The 17,713-nt window shown below is 32.2% G+C and overlaps 1 long non-coding RNA gene across 4 annotated transcripts; it reads right to left on the bottom strand.

Moving 5' to 3' along the window:
- Positions 1-656: 656 nt before the first annotated feature.
- LOC113705036 (uncharacterized) lies at positions 657-6,040 on the bottom strand. 4 transcript variants are annotated; one of them, XR_011812670.1, is made up of 6 exons: positions 3,901-6,034; positions 2,171-2,287; positions 1,750-1,963; positions 1,376-1,488; positions 1,005-1,284; positions 657-900 (listed from the first exon to the last, which is right to left on the bottom strand). It is a non-coding gene; the product is annotated as an uncharacterized lncRNA (long non-coding RNA). The 4 variants fall into 4 exon arrangements; XR_011812672.1 differs by lacking the exon at positions 657-900 and adding an exon at positions 1,592-1,617 and having other exon boundaries at positions 917-1,284; positions 3,901-6,038; XR_011812671.1 differs by lacking the exon at positions 657-900 and having other exon boundaries at positions 917-1,284; positions 1,592-1,963; positions 3,901-6,040.
- Between the last annotated feature and the right edge of the window lie 11,673 nt (positions 6,041-17,713).

The following is a 17,713-nucleotide window of genomic DNA, read 5'->3' on the forward strand; positions in this document are numbered from 1 at the left end:
AAGTAAATCGAAATAAAAATGAAAGTTACTTTTTTTAAAAATTAAATTACTACTCTACATTCGAAACTTAGTTTTGTGGGGAGTAAGTTTAGTTCAAGTAATAGTAAGTTTTTATAGATTAATAGTAAATCTTGTTGAAAGAATAATAATTTGGTTAATCATCAAAACTTACTAGTTTGTGGCATAAATTTACTATATTACTTAAAGAAACTTATATGAAACAAGTATTAAGAAGTTTATTTAAACTAGTGCTAAGATTTTTTTATTAATGGTTGAAACTTAATATTATAGTTAGTAGTTGTTGGTAACATAAATGTATAATAATGATTGTATGTTTCATTCATAAATGTTTTGCGTTTTAAGCATTTTAATAAATGTATGCATCATTTATAAATGTTATGTGTTTTAATAAATTTATTTTCTAGGTCACAAGTATAAAAGGTAAAGTGATCGTATCTAATGTAGCGTAATCTTTTAAAATTATAGTAAATTTACCCATATATTAAGTTTCGTGAGTTTCAAAAATATTTCGTATCATTCACAATATGGATTTACATGCACATTTTTTATGAAACTTGCTTTTAATTGGCAATTAGTATGTAAATTATTATAAAATGTCATTTTATGATAATCATAATTTTTATAGGTGAATGGAATAGGTGCAAGATCTTGATACTGTACTACAACACAAATTTGGGGATAAGTACAAGTTTCAGGCATCGTCATTTGAATTTGACGAATCTCCTAACATTCCTAAACAACCGAATGGGTAACTTTCATTAATGACGTTTTAAAGCCTAAAAAACCGTGTGCTGAGTATTGTATAACATGAGTATTTGAGTTGCTTTTCGAGTTCTGCTCATCAAGTAAGCCAGTCCAATTTGAAGTAAACAGCAAAATCTACATGCACAAGACATTAGATATGAAATTGGTATTTCAAAATAGGAGAAAACGGCTCATTTTGAGCATCAGAATGAATCTAACTTTTAATAATTGATACTTACGCATCAAAATTAAGCTGGCAGGACACTAGATATAGCTATCTAAGCATGACAAGATTACATGGCCAAGAACTGAATTTAGAGCACAAAGACTTTGGCTTCAGAAATCTGAAGCAATCAAAAGGCTAGTAACTTGATTTGAGAATTTGATCACCAGCATCAAGGGCTCTGATATCACTATCAAAAGCTTCAATTTGGATTGACATTTCTGGTTTACAAACCCAAGAGCACTTGGATGCTAACAATATCTGAAATTTGATCACCAAACTTTTTTCCAAGCAAGCTGAAATTATTCACATTAAAACAAGTAAACACCAGAAATTGCAAACTAAGGAGATTATGTTCAGATTTACAATCAAAACGCATTAAACTACCTTCGAAGAAACTTAAATCATCCTAAAAGCTTTGAGCAAAGACGTGCAAAAACATTTGTACTCTCTCAAGAATAAAATTCCTTAATGGTCTTGGCTGAAATCTGGTTCATTCACTACAAAACCATCACAAGATTTGTATTAAAAAAAGGCCACAACAACACATAATCATAGCAAATAAATAACATAAAACTTAGGCGTGAAGAAGGAAAAATGTACCTGAATACTTTTCATCTCCTAACAAGCTAGTGTTTTGTACATAACTTTGGATTAATGAAGGATTGCATGCCCACATTAATGCCCATACAAATGCAAATAGAGCACCATTATATTTCATGCCTTCACACAAAAATAAATAAAAGCAAGCTATACATTACCTGACCAGGAGGAATGATCTGAAACCAATTACTATCCATTAATTCCTTATTGCATCCATGCTGTGAATCTGATTGCAATAGGCCATCGGATGATCCTATCAGATTCAAATTTACATTCTCAACATTATTGGGTGCCCCAACATGATCATAATTGTGAGTTTCATATGCATCTGTGCACACTTTAGTACATTTTCGTCTATCATGTCCAAATGACCTGCGGGAAAAAAATTGCCAAGCACAATCCATAAACAATAAGATTGAATTTATAAAGGCGTATATGAAGTGTACATATATAACTAACATTTTTGGCCTTCTAACATAAAGCCAATGAGTGGATGAAATTTAGCATTGCTCATTCATATCTGGTTTTGCAAAGCTATTCTAACCGTAGAATAAGTCAATTTTAAGAGTAGGTGATTACTTGCAATTTTTGCATCGTCTTCGCTTTCGCTTGTGAGTGGACTGTTTTGCCTTTTGTCCCTTTGTAGCAACAACAATTGGACCAAGAGAAAGTATGGACCAAAGTGGAAACCTTTGCCTGGGAATTCAATCGTATCGTTGGAATTGAGAACTAAATAAGAAGAAGACAGATGACTTTAAAGAGATAGGTGATACCCGAAAGTGTTTCAGGAACCCAAAACCGTTTTCAGCAACCCAAAATCATTTTTAGAAACCCGGTGATTTTTTCACTTAAATATGTAAATTTTTTACTTTTAGTATTAGTAAGTTTAGTTTAAACATAAGTAAATTTTGTCAAATAATAAGTAAATTAAATTACTCAAAGTGTAAATTTCTATTTCTGACTAAAACTTATCTTTCAGGCATATACTTACTAGTTTGAATTAAAAACTTACTTATCTTCTCGACTTGGCAACCCGTTTCTTTTCTAGGTATTTTATGATTAGAACTCCATTCTCTCTATATTACAAACCATCATCAAACTAATTGAAAACCTCAATTCTCATATAAACCATTCATCTGAATTTTGTTCCAATCAACCCATTCAACAGATTTATGTTCCAGTCTAATCGTTATGATATAGCAATGGCATTAACAAGCTATTTTGACTCTCCCGGTAAGGGTTTACGTATTAGTAATTTTTTAGGAGGAAGATGAGTTATTCACATGTCCAAAATATCGAAACAACCAGCATAATCTAATCCTTAGTTCAATGAAAGTCACAAATTTGCGGGTAGGTAGATTAGATTATGTTGAATGCCTTTGGCTCTTTACAATGAAATTCAAAATTTTTTCTCATGACAGAGCAAAGACGGTGATATAATTGATTGTGTCTATATGTATCAACAACCAGCATTTGACAATCCTTTGCTCAAAGACCACTGGATTCCGCAGGTTTGCCCCATGCAACACCATTCAAAAGAAAAATAAACAAAAAAATGCAAAAATATGAAGTATGTATAACACCATAATTGATTGATGGTCGGAAACTGTTCTATGAATTTTCTCTCCTTTCCTGACTGAAGAAGAGGGAAGATGTGATTCTACAAAATCTACATGTATCATAGGATGGTAATAAGAATTGCTTCTGCAACACAGATTTACAAGAGTAATAATGGCCAAATTTCCGTGGCATTGCAGACGTTACAATGGAGTAAAAAATTCAAGAGGCTGATAATAAATTTCCATAGAAACAACAGATTCGCAACAATGATTCTAGATCAGTTCAGTTCAATAACATATGCTCCATCAAGCGTATCAACTTAGAATTCCAAAACGGGAGAAACCTCTCTTGCCTGAAGAATTCAAGTTATAAAGCTCATGTTGAGTTACTAATATATTAGTAATTCTCACCCGCACAGAGTAGCAATCACAACATACAAATTTCTCTTTGACATTTCACCAAACATCTTATATGCATTCACAAATTAATCACATTTAACTTAAACGCCTGGTCTCAAGTCCTTTCCTAGATGTTTCACATGGCTATTAAACATATTTTACCCGTAGACAATCAAAACTACAACCATTTCCTAGATGTTTCAACGGACATTTTCGGCCCCAAAATTGCAATAAAATCTTCAAATTCTCAGCCTTGATTTCCCAAGAAAATCTTGACAAACAAAACAAATGAAATATAAATAAATTACAGCAATATAATCAAACGATTTCAAGAGAACATGATGATCTAACCTCGTCACTGCTGTTTTTCATATGCTCTTTGGCTGGCTACCACCGTCGCTAACCCTTTTGTTGTGTTTGCATATGGCAGCACTCAAACCCAACCGAACGATGAGAAAGGATAGAAGCAAAGTGTGAACTAAAGATGAAAATTTTGAAGTGAGAAGATTTATTCAATTGTAACAAAGAGAAAGTGTGGATCAAAGTGGAAACCTTTGCCTGGGAATTCAATCGTATCATTGGAACTGGGAACTGAATAAGAAGAAGGTAGATAACTTTAAAGAGAAAGGTGATACCCAAAACCGTTTTCAGGAACCCAAAACCGTTTTTTTACTTAAATATGTACATTTTTTACTTTCAGTATTGGTAAGTTTAATTTAAACATAAGTAAATTTTGTCAAATAATAAGTAAATTAAATTACTCAAAGTGTAAATTTCTATTTCTGACTAAATCTTATCTTTCAGGCATATACTTACTAGTTTTAATTAAAAACTTACTAAAGTTAATATTAATTATTTTAATATAATATTTAAAAAGTCACTAAAAGATTTGATCTGTCACTAAAGGTAATAGAAACCTATAATAGCAGGTTTCCCTAATATCGTTACCATAACTATAGGCACTGTAGCACTGTCCAAAAAGAAAAGAGAGAAAAAGGAAACAAAGGGAAAACCACACAAAGCATCAAAACTTTTCAACTGATAACCCAAAGGATGGAAGAACTCCGATGACTCATCTCTTCATGAAAATAAATTAAAACACAGGAATACAAAGGAAACTTCTAACTCATGCATCCTTGCCATAAACCAACGAAAAGCAAAGAAAGTTAGATTAGCAAGTTCATAGGGTAATGAAAAGAGATTCACGCTGAGATTCCTAAGCTTCACATAACTCAACGTAAAAAATTGCAGAAAACTCATGTCCTACATCTTTACAGGTCGAAAATGGCAAGGCTCATGTAAAATTTTAGGACAAAACATCCCAAAAAAGAAATCACTATTGTCAATCAAGAATGGGAGAAAATTTTAAGAAATTAGTCAAATATGATATAAAATGAAAAGAGTTGATCAAGTAAGGTTATCTACAACTCCTCTAAGGGTTTTAAGTTGGACTAGACATCGGTGGATGGCCGAAATTCAAAATTTGTGGAATTCTTCTCTGAACTTCGGATTTCAAAAGCTGAGAAATGGGTGATTTGAACAAGAATTTTCGCAACTTTAGAGTGGTTTCCCTCAGAAACCTTCAACAGAACAGTTACTTCCCGATGACTTGGGAAAGTGCAGCAAAAAGAATGTCCCTAAAACGATGAATCATGAAAGAGATATTCGGGCTTGAACAGGGCCGGTTCGTCAGCCCTGTTTTCTCTTGTTTTTCCAGCAAATTCTCTCTCTCTCTCTCTCTCTCTGATCCATCCCCAAACCACTCTTGTGTGGCTGATGAACGCACCAAACCTCACCCTTAAATTCTACAACGCAGCCGCTATTCAGTTAGTTGCAAGAAAGAGAAACAAAATTCATAAAAATCAAACAAACCCGTGACTTGCTTGGACATGAGGATCCACTAACTTTCAGATTTAAAATAACTCTTTTTTTCATCACAACAAATCGCTGCAAATATGCTAACATATACACACATATTTGCCCCTTTTTTAATTCTATATTCATTCAGGCATTTTACCAAACATGAGCAAGCCATGATATGGATTGTTGCTTTTGTTTGCCAAATTAACATCAAAAGCCATGAATTCAAGAAAACAACTCAAACACTCATTTATCAGGCTCCAAGCTTCATCCAAATACGCATAAATATCAAGTGAAAAGAAAACCAGATGATGCCTGCCATTCATATTAGAAATTGAAAAGAGACAGAGAAGAATTTTACAATCCTTTCTTGATGAGTTGGATGAGCTCGATGGCGGCAATAGCTCCTTCAGCAACAACTTTCTTCCTCAACTCCCTTGGGTCTTCTTCTTTTTTGTTTGTTTCGTGTGTGAGCCAAGAGAGAAGGAGAGAATGGAGTGAGGTGTGTTTTTGATGGCGTGCAAGGGTGTGTATCCTTGGGAGAGAGAGAGAGACGTGAGAGAGTTGTGTGATGATGAATTTTGTACGAAAAGAAGAAGAGAAGGATGGGAGGTGGAGTGTAGCGTTAGGTTAATATTTTTTTTTTTTTTCAACACTGTAGGTATCCGGATCTACACCCGACTAATCTCACATCGCTCCAGCAGAGCAGGCCCAACCGATGCTGAAGAATTTAACAGCTAGGCTGCTGTCCGGAATCGAACCCAGGTGGAATTCACCTAATGAGGCTACCTTCACAGTAGACCAACCCAGCGCGAGCAGGTTAATAATTAAGTAGTCTAAAAAAAAAAGAAAGTATGAGGTATGTTGATATAATTTTTTTAAAAAAAGGAAAAGTAAATGCCAAGATTTTTTTCTTTTCATTTTCACTATTTTTTCCTTTTTTAGATAAACCTACAAAAATAATAAAAATATACATTAGAAAGCGTAAAAATAAATGATCCATAAATAAATAAAAATTTCAAAAAAAATATTAAAAAATAGTAAAAGGTTGGTGTTTATAAATGCATTAACGGCTACCAAATAATTTTTTTTTAAAAAAAGGAAAAGTAAATGCCAAGATTTTTTTCTTTTCATTTTCACTATTTTTTTTCCTTTTTTAGATAAACCTACAAAAATAATAAAAATATACATTAGAAAGCCTAAAAATAAATGATCCATAAATAAATAAAAATTTCAAAAAAAATATTAAAAAATAGTAAAAGGTTGGTGTTTATAAATGCATTAACGGCTACCAACTTAATTATGTCAATTTTGCTACTGTCTTGGACTATATTCAAGAAGAATCTGAAATTACTCGACTATATCACTTTCAAACAACAAAAAAATAGTAACAATAATATGCTTTTGCCAAAATCATTAGCGGCTGTCAACTTTATGTCACTTTTGCTTCTGTCTTGGATTTATATTCATGAAGAATCCGGTTATAACTCACGGGAATTTTTTTTTTTTTTCAATTTTTGTAGCACAGGAGGAGTGAGAACGGGGATTCGGACCGCAACGGATCTTCTGTCTCATATTTTATGTCATTATTTGTCCCATTTTTTATTATATTGTTATTTCTCCTACATAAATATCATGTTTTAGTTCTTTTTTATTTTCTTAAAATTCAATAACTATTAATTGAGTGAAAAATAAATACAGCAGTTTCAAAAAAGCAATATATAATGAAAATTTAAAAATATAGCAGAAAATTCATAAAAAATCTCATTTTTTATCCATTTTAATTTTTTGAGTTTGTTAAATTTTATGTATTACTCAATTAATAGTTATTGGATTTTAAGGAAACAAAAATGAACTAAAACATGATATTTATGTAGGAGAAATAACAATATAATAAAAAGTGGGACAGAAGATCCGTTGCGCGTTTGGACCCAAGATACTTATGTTATTGGGTTTCAATCTTGTCTATTAAACTATGGCATCCTCAACACAGGAATCATGCTTATACCGACATAAATCATTAACCACACGGAACAAAATTTAGTTTCAAATTTTGCAAGGACAACCAATTTATGTGATGGGCCACATTCACGGGAATGACACTTTATGTTGAAGATGATTTTTCACGCTAGCCTAGCTTCTTTCTTTAGCTAGCAGCTTTTGCAAGAGCAACAAACCATGGGATGTATTTCTTGTTCGTCTAATATTTATCAGTGCTGAAGTACTGCATATCTTGCTCAATTTTTTGGATAAATGAGCATTTCCTTACGATTAGAGAAGCAATTAACTATCACCCTTCTATTATAAAGTTAGACAAGCAATTAATAATGAATTACTACTGCTCGAAATAACCTTTGTCTTTGTATTCTCATTGCTTCTCTGTTCACTGAAAGCCGTGGGGAAGAAGCATCTTTGAGAGAAAGAAGCAAGAGATTTGTTACAAGCACTTTTAAGCAAAGTTAGCATCATTACCAAATGTTATGCTCCAATCATCCCAATATAGAGGAACCGTAGCCTTTTGATCACGTCATAATGTCACCAATCTAAATGTAATAAAACATTTCAATTAAGCCAAATTGGTAGGTGAGAAAGTAAAGATTACTCATGAAAAATTGATGATGCTTACTTGAACAAAAGTAACACCACGATTCTTGAAGCTTTCAACAAGTTTTCCCTCAAAGAGGATCAGAAACTTGGTCAGCTTTGACTATTGCCTTAACTATAAACTTGTCAATGTATCTTGTTTCTACAATGATGAAAATCTTGCTTTGTTCTGCCGTTCTTGAAAATTTTGAGATACCAAAAATAGAAGGGGCATGAAGAGTCTTGCCATTCTTTCCAATGTTGCTTTGAGCCTGTTATCTGAATCATGATCTCGTCACCTGGATCAAGGAAGGAATTTACACAAGAAACCTCAGCAGGTATATTAGCTCCAAACACAACATCTTTTGTGAACATTTAAAAGCATCCATGGCATCATAACGACAAGAGAATTTTGAAACAGCAAAGCCTCGATTGTACCATTACTATTACTGTCATCAACAAAAGTAGGGTTCGCAACACCATACTGCTTTACCTTATTTATTTATTTTTTTCCGTATAAGTGGGAGGGTTCAAACTTGGGGCCTCTCACTCACACTCCTTCCCCGAATTGTCCAAACCATCCCTTCTTCTTTCTCATTGTCCTTATCTACTTACATCATCCTTTGTCCATGTTTTGCAGATATTAACTAGAAACAAATTAAGTATCACTATCTTGACTTGGGTAATACTACATTGTTTTCCATGCATCTGGAATTTGGGGCTGCTAAAGATATGAATTAAATTCAGTTTTTATCATAACAACTAAATCAGAAAAAAAAAAACTTCATTTTTGACCTATGAACAAAGCTTGTTTAGCTTGTTCCACATTTACAAAACTAAGATATGTGAATCCATTATTTTACTTAGTTTCAGGATTCATCATTAGCTTGACTTTAATAAACTCATCAACTTCATTGAAGATTTTTCTCTGCTCAGGCTCAGTATCATATTTGTTCAGGCCCACAAACATCTACTAACGATTGAAACTACCTTCAATTACAAAGAACAAGTAGTTGCAGACAACTCAACGTGCAAAATAATTACAAGATCAAGTAGCACGTATCTTGTTTAAAAGATTTCCATTGAAGCCTATTTTGGACGAAGACTTCAATTTATTTGACAAATATACCTAATGAAAATTATGAAAAATAACAACTTTTATCAATCAACTTTAGTTTGATTCCTAAATTCATCATAGATCCAAATTTCAGAATAGGAACCAAGTAATAGATCTAATATTCAAAAAAGGAAGTGATAGAGTGTAATTTATAGTATATTTTGATGTATAAGGTGCTAGTTAACTACGCTATTTGAGTTTTATATTGAGTAGAAACTACTTAATTTTACTCTTATATTGTTCTAATAGGTGAATAGTTCAACTGGATAGAAAATGGACTAAAAACATAGCGCAAAGAAGCAACGGAAGAAGAAAACATAAAGAGTAAGAAGGGATTTGACCAGATTGACATGTTTCAATATTTTGTCAATAACTTGAGTTACCAAAATCAGATTGAGATGATTCTTAATTGATTCGGAAGCTAAGAGGGTTCTCTACAACTTTTATCAAGACATTACAGTTTGGTTCTCATGTTTTCATACCCAAAAGTCCAAATTACTAACGTATAGTTTTGTTGTGATGCTCTTCTGACCAGTTTTTAGTACTTTGGGCATATCTCAATGTCCATACCCCTAAATGACATTAATCTTGTGGCATTGAAAATCTAATTCAAAGGGTTATAACTTTCATATTTTGACCAAGAGATGATTTAGCCTTGTTAATAGAGTTTTTTGACTTCAAAATGGATCTCCACATGGATCCCAAGAGGTCTGTCTAATATTGATTTCGGTCTTCTCGTTGGTGTTTCTCTAGTCCCAATTCCAGCACCAGGGTTAAGGCTGGAGTTCATCAGAAAAATGAACGAAATTGTCATTTTTAGCTCCAATAAGCCCGATCCTACCCTGTTTGGGATAATACTTTAAGAAACTATAAATATGATGTTTTTAGGGAGAAAACATTTGCATATAAACATTAGTTCTAAGATTTTTCTTTGAGATTCAAGAATCAAAGTTAGAGATCAAGGTGCAGGATTTAGCGTTTCTTCAACTAGGAAGTTCTACATGCTCTTTATTCTAAGTCTTCTATTTTTCAATATTGAAGTATTGCCTACTCTTACAAATATGATGAACTAATTTATATTTAGCATTACGGTTTTATGATGGAGGTTTGATTATTTATCTTAGTTAATTTCTTAATTTTTGCCTTGATTTATTTATTCTGATTTAATTACATATTTGTGATTGGCCACCATAGACATGCTTTTTGGATTGCATTGAACTGAGAAGCAATATACAACCGTGCACTACATAAATAAACATACCTAACCTAATCATGAAAATAGATTAGAGTATGTAAGATGAAACTATATCACCTGTGATCTTAAAGAGTTTAATTAAATGCATATGATATCGAGAGAGACGTAAGATTTAATTAGGCAAAACTTAGATGTATCTAGACATAATTTAAGGTACTGGCGTGTGATACATTCTTGCCATGTTAAGAAATTAACTGGTTAATTAACTCAAACTCTGGATCAAAATTTGAAACCTAGTCCTTTGCCATTTGTTTTTTCACCTGTATCTTGTTTGATTTGATTATTTATTTAATTTCTTGAGTAGTGATTAAAACAAACTTTGAGCTCAACTTTTGTTATTTTTGTTAGAATAAATAAAGTAGAAAATTAACTCGTTCCAGTGAGTTCGGCCCTAAGGTACTCGAGGTAATTTATTACTACGATCAATCATGTGTGCCTGCAGGAATTCTTCGATTAGGAACTAAGTAAACAACTACAAACAACCAGGCTTCTTTAACGTTTCAAACAAATAACCCAAAGCAAAAAAAAAAAAAAACAATAAAACTTACAAAACAAACCTTTTGCTAAATAGCAAATTAAAAGAATTCATAACAAAAGAAGAGAAAGCCAAACGATTCTGAAAAAAGTAGGATGAATATTGTCAACCAATTTGACAAATCAACCAATTGAAAAATGACTTTTCGCAAAAGAAATAACAATATATTATAGAAACAATTTCAGTTTATCACATAAATCAATCACAAATTTTGAAGGAACCAAAATTTTTTGCATTTAAAATCACAAAAGTGAAAAGGGAAAACCAACTCAGAAATCCAAAGCATGCACAATTGATGAACCCTAAATCCTAAAAAGTAATGAGGAAATAGATGCAATCAAAAGCCCGAAGATAACTAATTTTAGAGCACAGTTAGAAGCTAGTGTTCATATAATCACATCAAAACAACTGAATTTTACAAATTATGAGTCCAGTGATGAAATTACTAACCTTATTCAAGATATATGCAATAAAGCTAGATTTAGAGAATAACATCAGCCTCACATATAGGGAAAAATAAACGAGGGTGAAATTAACAGGTTAAATAATGCAATTCTAGTTACATCCATATATAGATCATTTGCAGATGAATATGTATATCTATTCCTTGTAAACTGAAAAATACCCAAAAAGAGAGCAGGAAAATTGATACGAATGCCGCCAAACTTGTGACGAAACTCGTTAAAGACAAGCCCCAAATTTCCAAGATTTCAAGGATTTCAAGACTTGAAAAGTTTGAGCACAAGAATTCAAGAAACCTTAAAGTTTGTTTCAAGATCTTTAAGAACTTCTGGAATTTAATCAAGAAACTCAAGAAACTCAAGAAAGATTCAAGAAATAGACATGAACAGCCAAGATTTCCCCAAAAAAATTTCAAGAACTTCAAGAACCAAAATTTAGGGTTTCAAGTATCAAGCGCCAATAGCTCACACAACCCAAGATTCAACAAGGCTCACGAAGAAACCCTAGGTAAGAACTTTGGATTTCCAAGAAACACTTTGAACAGAATTTTTTTTCGAGATGAACAATAACACGGATGAACAGTACTGTGAATGAATAATAATTTTTTTTTTTACTCAAAACACAAAGCCCTAGAACTCTAGAATAAGAACGACAAAGACACTAACAAGAAAACTAAAAGGGATATAACTTTGACACCTTCAACTAACTCTAATGGCAGCTAATACATTTTACTCCCTATTTAAGATATAACTTGTAGTACCACAAGCCCTGAGGATCTAGAATCGATATCAAGGTTTGGGCAGCAGATATCAAAATGCTCAGGGAATGGCTTAAGAACATTTGATAGGTAGACAATACCACAATCAATGTGACTACTTGATTAGTATGTCGATGAGCACCCTAGGACTACTCTAAAGTGCTCAAGGATAGCTCATAAAGAAGCCAAGAGGGAAACACACATGTGTTTAATGTTGGAAAATATGTTCTCTCTATTGTCTTTATTAATCAAAGCAAAGACTTTGACTATTTATAGCCAAAGTACAAATCCAAAAGGGCCAAGATTTAACTGCTTAAGTAATCAACTAAGAACTAACTAATTAAGGCCCAACTTAAATTTTAAGTAGCCAATTATTTTACTAACCTAAAAGGCCCAAAACAACTCAATTAAAACAACAACTATGTGGTTCCATCTTACATGCAAGCTGGTGCAATTTATTCTTAACACAATCGACTAAATAACTAAGAAATTAAGGCCCATTTTGATCATCCAATTCAGTATTTAAATTTAATAGATTCAGAACTTAATATGTTCAGACGTATTTGATAATAAAAAATTGAACATCTAAATTAATTAAGTGATACCGACTTTCCTAGGCAAAACTTACTCCCAAAAATAAGTGATAAACTATTCATTTATCACTAAATGTGATATACACTCAAATGTATTTGATTTAATACTTAACAATTTAATAATTTAATGGATTCAAATTTCAGATTTCAGATTTTAATTTCCATTTTTCAGTTTTATCAAACGCACCCTAAGAGAAATAGATGACGCCAAATCAATAAAGAATCTACTCCTTGATCCACCTCATGAATTAGGGTTTATGGTGCGGATTTCCCATCAACATCTTTAAAGTCTTGATTTGAAGCTTGGTTTGCAAAATTGTGAGCTTGAAAACCCTAGGAATTTGAGAAATTGATCTCTTTGACTTCACTGAAATGAAAGTAATAGAAGACATTTCACCCTGCTCGAATCCTAACAACCGGATCAACACTTGAACAACTTTTGTGCTCACATAAAAAATCATCAATTAACTCACCTCAATTATAAAGAGAAGCCACACTTGTGTCCAAACATCACAAAAGAAGTTAATTTGATCTTAAAGACCTGTGATATATACGAATTAGCTTGGTGTGTTTTAGACACTTTTATAGCTAATTAGTTAGGATTTTATTGAAAATATGTATTTTGTGGTTTAAGTGTTAACATTGCATTTCTATGTATTTTAATGGTGAAAACTTCATGTTTTTGGTAGGTGATAAGTATATATTTTATGTGTTTTTAGTGTATTTTATTAGTTAGTTTTGGTGTGTTTTAACTAGTTATATAACTAATTAACTAGGGTTTTGGTAAAAATGTACATTTTGTGGTTAAATGGCAAACATTGCATTTCTATGGATTTTAATGGTAAAAACTTCATGTTTTTGTAGGTTTAATGATTCAATCATCGAAAGGGGTGTGAATTGAGAAGAGAATTGGATGATAATTGATAATTTGAAGAGGTTAAAAGAAGACATGAAGTGCAAAATATTCAAATGAAGAAATGCAAGTGAAGACAGTTTTGACACATCTTTGTATTTCGGCAATATCTTGAGTTACAATGATCGGATCGAGGTGATCTTTATACCATTTTAAAGCTTTTTAGATAGATCTACATTTGGTATGAAGACATCGAATCCAATTCAGTTTTTTTCCTGGTCAAAAAAGTTGAAAACACAGAAGCTTATTTGTATGGTCGAGAGCTGAAACAAGGGATTGACCAGTCGATGGTATTTCGATCATATCTCAGTCCACAAAACTCTAAATTGGATGATTCTTAAAGCATTGGAAAGCAAACTCAAGGGACTACAATTTTATGTTTTGCAGAAAAGCTAGTTTGGCCTCCATCATAGAGAAATAGTCGTTGAAATGAAGCCAAATTCACAGAAGTGAATACGCGACTTGAGAATACGTAGGTTGCAGTCGCGTATTCTCAAGTCGAGTATTGTAGCCTGATTTCAGTAACTTTCTCAGCCACTTGCCTTGTTTTCACACTACTTTCCAGCTATAGTTGGAGAGAGAATTTCAGCTGCACATGCTTCTAATGCAAAAAGGAAAAGGAAAGGAGCTTTATATCTTGTCCAAAGTCCACCTTTTTTACTCTCTTAACAAGGAGATGTTAGAATCATTAGAAGAGAGAGTAGCACATATTAGAGGAGATCTTATCAGTTTTTAGCATAGGAACTTAGAAGAAAGTCTTATCTTGTTCTCATTAACTAGTACTTTTTGTGAGAACAATTGGAGACTTCATTGTACACCATTTTGTTGAAGAAATTGAAGATCATTGGGAGCTTCTTCATTATTTTGGTTAAGCTTTCCTTTTCTATCTTTAACTTGTGATTCATAACGTGCTCATGCAATGAACTATGTGTTTTATTGTTATATCTTACATGAGTAGCTAATTTTCTAGATCTAGGGAATAGATGAAACTTATGGCTAATTGATATGAAATGAATATGTTTTACACTTGTTACATCTTGTATTAACTTGTCTATTTGTGCATGCTTATCATTTGTTGTTGCTTGATCACCAATAGCAAGCTCTTAGCTGTTATTATTCAATGAAAATTGGTAATAATGATGGAACAACATGAGTAGAGCTTGAGTAGTAGACTCATGAGAATAGAGATACACTTAAGTGGATTAAACGTGCATTTCATGAAGAAAACAATAGTAGATCTAGTTATTCACCATGAGAATAGGGAAAACTAGACTATATCTAGGCCATTTTATCATGAGAATGAGATTTGGTAATATTGGAAATGAATCCCTAGTTAAACAAGAATTGTAACAAGAGGTAAATCTATTCATTTGTGTTGTTTATGCCATAAGTGGAATCTACATCCCTAGACTCGAGTTTTTAGTAAATTTTCTTCAGTTGTTATCTTGTAAATATCTAGTTAAGATTTGTAGGTAGTATTAATCATAGTTTCTCTTGTTTAAATTGATCATTAGTCTAAATAACAGAGTAAGTAAGGATTTAGTACTTGTATAGCGCTCTCTGTGGGTTCGACCCGATATATACTCTAAAACTACTAGCTTGACCTGTATGCTTGTAGTAAAACAGGTGTAATTCGAAATTAAACTTGTACTTATAACAATAATCCATCAGTAGGTTTAATGATTCAATCATCAAATAGCATGAATTAAGAAGAGAATTGGATGATTATTGATGATTTAAAGTTATAAAAAGAATGCATGAAATGTAAAATATTCAAAGGAAGAAATGCAAGTTTTTCAGCTTTGACATCTTATGGTATTTCGACTATATCTTGCGTTACAAGGATCGGATTAAGGTGATTCTTATACATTTTGAAGCTAAGAAATAGAACTACATTTGGTATGAAGAAATTGAAGCCCAGTTTAGTCATTTTATTTGTTAAAAGGTCGAAATACAAAAATGTATTTTCATTGTCGAAAGCTAAAACAAGGTTCTAACCAGTAGACGGTATTTTGGTCAATTCTTAGTTCACAGAGTTTCAAATTAAATGATTCTTGAGGCATTGAAAAGATAATACAAAGGGTTGCAACTTTCATGTTTTGCACAAGAGTTAGTTCGGCCTCCATCATTGAGAAAATATCATTTGAAGTGGTGCTAAATTTGCAGAAATGAAAATGCGAGCTGTCAATACACGACCGTAAGTCACGTATTCCTAAGGTCGTGTATTCGAGCCTGATTTCTGCAACTTGCTCTACTTTCACACTGCTTTTCAGCTCAATTTCTAAACAGAATTTCAGCTGCACATGCTCAAGGTTTCAAAAGGAAGAGAAAAGAAGTTTTATATCTTGTTAAAAACAACTTTTTGACTCTCTTAACACTAGACATGTAAGAATCATTAGAAAGGAGGGAGAGAGACATTAGAAGTAGTTATCATCAAATTTTAGCATTGCAGCTTAGTTTTTAGTCTTGTTTTGGTCTCTCTAGCTAAAACAATGTGAGAACAATTGGAGACTTTATTGTACAACTCATTTTGTCGAAGAAATAGAAGATCATTGGGAGCTTTTTCATTATTTTGGCTAAGCTTTCTTTATTTATCTTTTGCTTGTGATTCAATATGTGTTCATGCAATGAAACAATGTTCTTTCTTGTCATATATTATATGAGTAGCTTAATTTCTAAATCTAGGCAGTAAATGAAACTTGTGGCTATTTGATATGAATTGAATATGATTTACACTTGTTATACTTTGTATTAACTTGTCTATTATTCATGCTTATCACTTGTTGCTTGCTCACCAATAGCAAGTTGTTATTTGTTATTATTCAATGAAGGTTGGTAATAATGATGGAACAACATTTTAGAGCTTAAGTAGTAGACTTATGAGAATAGAGATAGATTTAAGTGGATTAACCTTACATTTCATGAAAAAAACAAGAGTAGATTTAGTTATTCACCATGAGAATAGGAAAAACTAGTCTAGTTTAGGCCATTTCATCATGAGAATGAGATTTGGTAATATTAGAACTGAATCCCTAGTTAAACAAGAGTTGAGTTGTAACAAGAGGTAATTCTATTTATTTGTATCTTTTATACCATAAGTGGACTCTACATTCCTAAACTCAAGTACTTAGTGAATTTTCTCCATTGTTGCTTTGCAAATTATCTAGTTAAAACTAGTTAGATAGTAGTAATTACAACTTTTCTTGATTTAATTGATTATTAGTCTAAATAATAGAGTAAGTAAGGTCTTAATACTTGTAAAGTTGCTCCCTGTGGGATCGATCCGATATATGCCCTAAACTGCTAATTTGACATGTATGCTTGCAGTAAAACGGGTATACTTCGAAATTAAACTTATACTTATATAAAAATCAGTCAAGTTTTAGGCGTCGTTGCCAAGGAATGACAGTATTAGGATCGAACAAACTTTATTAATTTAGACACTTTCTTGTAATTGTAGTTAAAACTTTTGTGTGGTCTTTATATAGATTTTTTTAGTCACTTTTTAGTGTAAAATTACTAATTTTGTTATTTTCTTTTTGTTTGTAGTGTATACACTGAACTTTACGGGTAATTACACCCTTTGATCTGAAAATTGAAAGGACATTGCGTAGACAAAGAAGACGTACACCACAACAAGAAGAAGAAAAGATTCAACAAGAAATAGGGAAAATCACAATAGAGCTACCTGTTGAAGATGAAATAGTAGAAAATGAAACAAATAGGCGATCTCTTAAGGATTTTGTTTTACCGGGAACTCAAGAATCTCAAACAAGTATAGCACGGCCAACAATAAATGCTAACAATTTTGAAATTAAACCACTATTAATTCAAATAGTTCAACAATTTCAATTTAGAGGTAATGTCATAGAGGATCCAAATATGCACTTAGTCATATTTTTGGAGGTATGTGATGCAATCAAAATGAATGTAGTTAGTAAGGATGCAATACGGCTAAAGTTGTTCCCATTTTCTTTAAGAGATAAAGTTAAAATTTGGCTACACTCTCATGCTCCTAAAACTTTCACTACTTGGAATGATTCGTCTAGAGCATTCTTGAATAAATATTTTTCACTCGGCAAAACGGCT

The sequence above is a fragment of the Coffea arabica genome, chromosome 3e, assembly GCF_036785885.1.
Source record: "Coffea arabica cultivar ET-39 chromosome 3e, Coffea Arabica ET-39 HiFi, whole genome shotgun sequence".
Classification (NCBI taxonomy): domain Eukaryota; kingdom Viridiplantae; phylum Streptophyta; class Magnoliopsida; order Gentianales; family Rubiaceae; genus Coffea; species Coffea arabica.